This window comes from Pleurodeles waltl, chromosome 2_2, assembly GCF_031143425.1.
Source record: "Pleurodeles waltl isolate 20211129_DDA chromosome 2_2, aPleWal1.hap1.20221129, whole genome shotgun sequence".
NCBI classification, from domain to species: domain Eukaryota; kingdom Metazoa; phylum Chordata; class Amphibia; order Caudata; family Salamandridae; genus Pleurodeles; species Pleurodeles waltl.
Genome location: NC_090439.1, coordinates 748,881,266 through 748,887,265, shown reverse-complemented (window position 1 = coordinate 748,887,265; position 6,000 = coordinate 748,881,266).

The window sequence follows — 6,000 nt, the reverse complement described above, 5'->3', positions numbered from 1 at the left end:
GGATGTATTGAATATATCTAAATAAGTCTGAATGTTACAAGCAACAGCACATTACTCTAATCGAGCTCTTGGACGTGCTAGTGTACCGACAACAATCTTGCATGCAATAACCCTATTTACATTTCATCTACGTTTACCATTACCTAAGAAACAAGTCATATACAAACAGGAACCAGAGTCCGCATTGTCCCCACCTTAATGGCAACTCCAAGTCCTCCCTGCCCTAGTGAATATGCAGAACTTTAGATAACACTGTGTCTGCTTACCTTGTCAAAAATGTACAATAATCTATGCAGCGGGGTAGGCGGTATTCCTGTGGCAGCAGTCGTTTGTGGACAAATGGGGCTCCTGGCTGGGCTCGCCAACTGTTGAGGGAAAACTGAAATAAAGAAAGACAAGACTTCTCTTGGCAATACAAAAGTATGCTTACTTGTTACAGCTGGGAGACCAGTTATCTCCACAGAGATAAATAGCTAATCTCAGTTTACTACTCGCAAGCAGGTGCTTATCTAGTTGAAAAAGTAACGTCCTACATGCAATTGTCTAAAAAAGCCAATAACAGGTCAAAAATATATAACTAATATTTAAATTTTACACAAACATCACATTACCTGTGTCCTTTAAACTCGTAACCTTTTCTCTACATTCTCTTATCATATGCCTAACAAAGCTTTGATGAAACATTATCTTCCACTCAAGCATGTGAGTGTTAATTGTTCTGTACCCAAGATGCCTTATCAGACTCTGTGTACTCTTGACTGAAGTTATCTTTCACCCATATTCCCCAGGTCTCGTTTCCTTTAACTAGGAGAATGAGATAAACGCTTGTGTGCTATGATCATAGACTCTTCAAGACTTGTTTAAACATGTGTTTCCATTTAACTGAAACTTGCTGATCATGCCTATTGGTCTCAACTATTTTGTGTCGCCATGAAGCTTAGGCCTGAACTGTTTTTTAACCACGTGTAGTTCTGCCACGCTCTCTACTGATACCTGGTGTAGTGAGATTTCTTCGCATTTCATTTTCTCCTTAACAGTTAGGGCCAGGACAAACACCTTAGCAGAATAAGTTAAGCTAATGGAATAGGACAATGTCAGCCATACATGCTACTGTGACAACAAATGTCACTGCTAAATCTTCCTGTTTGGAGAAACATACATATGATACTTCCAAGGTAATCATGAAAAAAAAAACTTGATGAGTCATTTTATGTCATAGATTTACTTTAGTCTTCAATATATTAAAAAAATGAAATTCACCAGAATGGCCTATGAATGCTTCTTGATGCAACCTTATCTAAAGCAGACACAATATCACGAACAAAGTTATACGTTTTAGATTATTATTGCTGTGCACAGCAGAATTTAGATGGGGATGGAATAAAGAACTGAAAGGAATGACATTGTGTGGGGGTATCGTGCACACCACTATAAATGCTAATGCAGTATTTTGGGGGTTTGAAAAAAGTGTAAGTGGGGAGGAGAGATGGCCTTCTGGCCAGAGCTGCTGACTTTGGAACATGGGGAGCCAGTCTGAATCCCAACCTTGCAGACCCCCCAACGTTTCTTTGTATTTTTTTTTACTGTTTGAGGAGGGGGATAGGGCATTCAAGGGGGCAGGGCTTAGTGCCGAGCACAGCCCGAGGCACTTTTAAATTCACTGTCTCAAAGCGCACAACCCGTATATCAGCACCCCTCACTCTATATTGTTGTCCTGCCAACAACAAAAACAGAGCTGTTGAGGCTGCAGCTGATGTATTTGGGAGGTTTCACACCTTGTAGTGGATCAGAGCTCTACAGAATCTCAAAACAGGTAGCTGGAACCCTGCTCTCTGCTGGGGTATCCAGGTAAATGTTTGCACATCATGTGATATCGGCTTCTCAACTTGTGACCACGTGAAGGAAGTTGATATTGTGAGACACACTGTGGTGCCTTGTGAGTTGGCACGCCTGCCGTTAGATAAACATCCTGTGATTCTCGGCAAATCACTTAATATCCATGTGTCTAAAAAGGAAGAAAGAGAATGTGTAAGGTTTCTGTTGTGTAGCATTCTTATGCTCTTGGTTGTGCGAGGTTCAAGCTATACAAAAAATGTAAAAAAATAAAAGCTCTTAGTAAAGGATGTTACAAACTGAACTTTGGTAGAAACCCATCTGTAGCTTCGTTCTTTAAGAGAGAATGAATGCTGGCGCATTTCAGGTATACTCTAAATGAGTTTGACAGATCTTTTAACCCTAAGTAAGGAGTAAGAGAAAATTAACATTACTATTCAATCAACATTTAAATTTAACAGCATGACAAATTTGGCCACACAATGAATATCCAAGTCAAAATAAAGTTAAAGAGTTTTATTACAAGCTCAAACTCAGTTTAATGTAGACGATTCTCAAGACAAGACTATAAAGGTACAATATTACCATTGCATGTCCAAGTCGTTGAAACACACCAAGCTTAATTAGCATACAACAAACTAAACATTCCATAAAAGCGATACAAAACACAACCACCAGGACTGGATGCTCAGAAAATAAACATTCACCATTTATTCTAGGCATTTGCATATATCTCCATCGTCTAATTAGTTCTGTAAACCATGGGAATCCCTAGAAAGTAGAAAGTCTCCAATTTCTCCTGCTCTGGGCTCCAAAATATTGTGATAAAAATTAAAAAGGAAATAAAGGAGACAAAGAATTTGAAAAAAATTACATCTGGTGCAAGATGAAGCTAACTGAGGTTGGTAAAAAGTAAGTAAAAAGGGAAGGTATCAGCATTTCAGATGCTCGGTCAAGAATCTTCTCAGTGGGTCAGGAAAAATTCAAAGTCTTTTCTCAGCAGGCAATAGGAAGGTGAGGGGCAATGGCAAAGAGGTCTGTACCTCTCAAAGTCTGAATGAAGAGTCCTCTATGTCCAATCATGACTGGCCTGTCCCAAATGGTAATTTAAAGTCCAAAGTGAAAGATGGTTTGTCCATTAATCACACCACATGGATCAGAAGATTTATTTGTCCAATCAGAGCACAACATGCAACATTCATCTGCAAATACAGGAAAGCTTCCCACTACCATCATGGGAAGGCATCCATCTTTATCTCTTGTATGACTTTGAAACAGTTTACAATGTTCATATTTTTATTCTCTCAGTCTACCAGCTCCAAGGATACTTTCTCAGGCTCTTATGCATAGGACAATAGCATATCTATTTCCAAACTGATAATTTATAGGAACAACAACTGTAAAGGAATGACATGTTAGCAAAATAAAACAGCTTTCTCAAATTCTGAAGGTCTGAGGCCTATCAGATCAATATGGCTCAGCTAAAGCAGAACAGAATAAAAATCGAACACTTTATTTTTGTTACACAAAACATATAAAAACTTTATAATTGTAAATTCATCATTAATAAACTATGTCAATTCATGTTACAGTAAGTGAGTGGTATGAATGGCACCATATGTTTTATCCATAACATTTGAAAATGTCAAACTAGGACTGCAAAACCATCTCCTCAAATTAAGTTCTTTAAAGCACTGACATTTGAAAGCAAATGCAACAGTCCTACTAGCTTTATTCCCACAATACGCCAAATAAAAATGGTCCACCTACGTTTAAGAGTGTACATAGTAGAAGGGATAAAATCAGGCCAAAACAGTGGCCGTAATTCAATTTTTAAGGTCAATTTACACAGAACTGTTTAAGATGTAATAGCTGCGGTTAATGGCTTTTGATTACTCAGCACCCATGCAGCCCTACCAACTCCAGATATTTTTAAAAATTAGAGAATAAATGGATTATGTGATAGTGTAACTTGTGCACACTCTTATTATTAGCCATTAACTCCTTCATATATCAAATTATAGCTCAAAACAATTTTCTCACACTTAGGTGAAGGCCATACTTTTCAGCACAGGTCCTACCATCCTGCTTTTTTACACATCTTCCAATATAAACAGTACCCAGTATGTGTGGGCGGGCTCTTCAAATGTATGGGTGGTCATTTATACTGTGCAAGTCTAGCTTTAAAGCAAAAGACACAGTGCAAAGGTAGGGGTATAGGAGAGAAGTAAAGAGGATTGAGATCAAGAGGAGATACATGCAAGATAAGTGAGCTTACCACCTGAAGTGTTACACATGCTTGTCGATAAGGGCCTTCAATTTCACATCAAAGCATTGCTGCAAGAGAGATGCATTTTTTTTCTTCTGAGGCATTTTTGTTTAAAGCCAAATCAAGTAGGGTGTTAAGTAGACCACTACAAATCTTGTGAGATGTGGGAAAGGGCTTGAGTTTGCTACTTTATAGGGGATGCAGTAGATGTTGAGGGTGAAATAGGGCGGTGGAGGAAGCCACTGGAGTTCTTTGACTCTGGTTTAAGTTCTGTCAAACAAACTGAGACTATTGATCAGTTGGGCAGCAACATGATGCATAGTCTGCAATATGGTGGCCACCTCTCTGAAGGTAATTAAGGACACCGGTTCCAGCCCTGGGCTTTTGTATGATATCTCAACACATTGTAGGTGTTGTTGTCTTGTTTTGTTTCCTTTGAACTAATTAGACTAACACGCTTGATATCAATGATTTGGAGCCGAAAATACTGGAGTCTCTATAATGACCTGGAGTGAGTTGGTCACCCTAGTCTGTAGGAAGGGGTGAAGTGTGATTTTCCAATGCTGCCTAAGATGGTGTTGCCTTTGGGAGAAAAGCTTTCACATTGCACAGCGTGATGAGTTGGTGCCAGGTAATTTGTGCATTTTATAATCATAATGTGAACCAGAAGCTAGTGCCTATGTTGAATCATAGGATTTCGTACAATTGGCAAACTGTGCTGTGAAACCACTGAAGTAAGGTAAGGGTGGCAAATGGGTCAAAACTCCAACCATGCCAATGGAGATGGGGGATGGACCTATATATGGCAGCGGAAAAGGTGACTTATCATAGTAAAGGTTGTACCTGTATGTTTTAAAAAATCTGGAGATGGTGCAGAGTGGCTGGGGTCTGCAGAAGGAGGTCCTGGAGTGATGTCCAGTCTAATTGCCAGTCAGGCTAATGTGATGTAAGAAATGTATTGCCATATATACAGTATTTTACCCACTGCAAAAATGGGTTTCCTATAATTTGCACTCTTGACCTCAGTGTAACACTGTGAATTTTTGTCATATTTATTTGGACAATGGTGCTTGATGCACATGACAGTAATGCCTTTTTTGGTTTGTGCATCAAACTGGAAAAAAAATGTATTAAAAAAATGCAACCATTCCAAGTCATTTATTCACAGTTGTTTTATACATGTGTTTTGCCATCCTTTATTCAAGCAACCCCACCATCCCAAGACATTTTTGTCAACTAAGTGCACAGAGGAATGCAAGGACGCATGACATAATTTGTGGTCATAGGCAAATGTCACAGTCTATGTTAGTTGGTCCTGCAAGGGCAGGATTTGACAAGTCTTGAGGGAGTTTGGAATAACTGAATTCCTTTCAATTTGTTGGCTCTTGGGAGGTTAATGACAGATGTTTCAGAGGGTAATCCCCTTAAAATGAAAGGAGAAAACATTTTTAAGGGTGGTGCACATTTGCACAGAGGGCCAGTGTTTGGATGTTGGCTATCTGGGCACCAAGGGTCCAGGGCTGGATGGGCACCTCTTGGGAGTTTGGGACTCAATCAGTATGGGTCAAGGTCCAGGTTCAAGATGGTTGGAGCCTTTTCTGCCCTTGAAGCTCTTATCAGGAGGCCAGACAACTTGGAGTCGTACTGGTAGTCTTAGGTTTAAGTGATGTAATTTTGCTCAAGCTGCAGGGCAGGCCTTCCAGGGTTCAAGGCAAGGTCCAGGCAGCAAAGTAGCCTTTCCAGGTGCAGCAAAGCAGTCTTGTGGAGTACACAGCAGGCTACAGCAGGAGGCAGTCCTCTGCAGGTCCACACAGTGATATTAAGAGTGGGTGTGAGGGTCCTATTTTTCTACCTAGTGCCTTCTTTGAAATAGGAGATGTTTCTAGAGAATTCCCTAT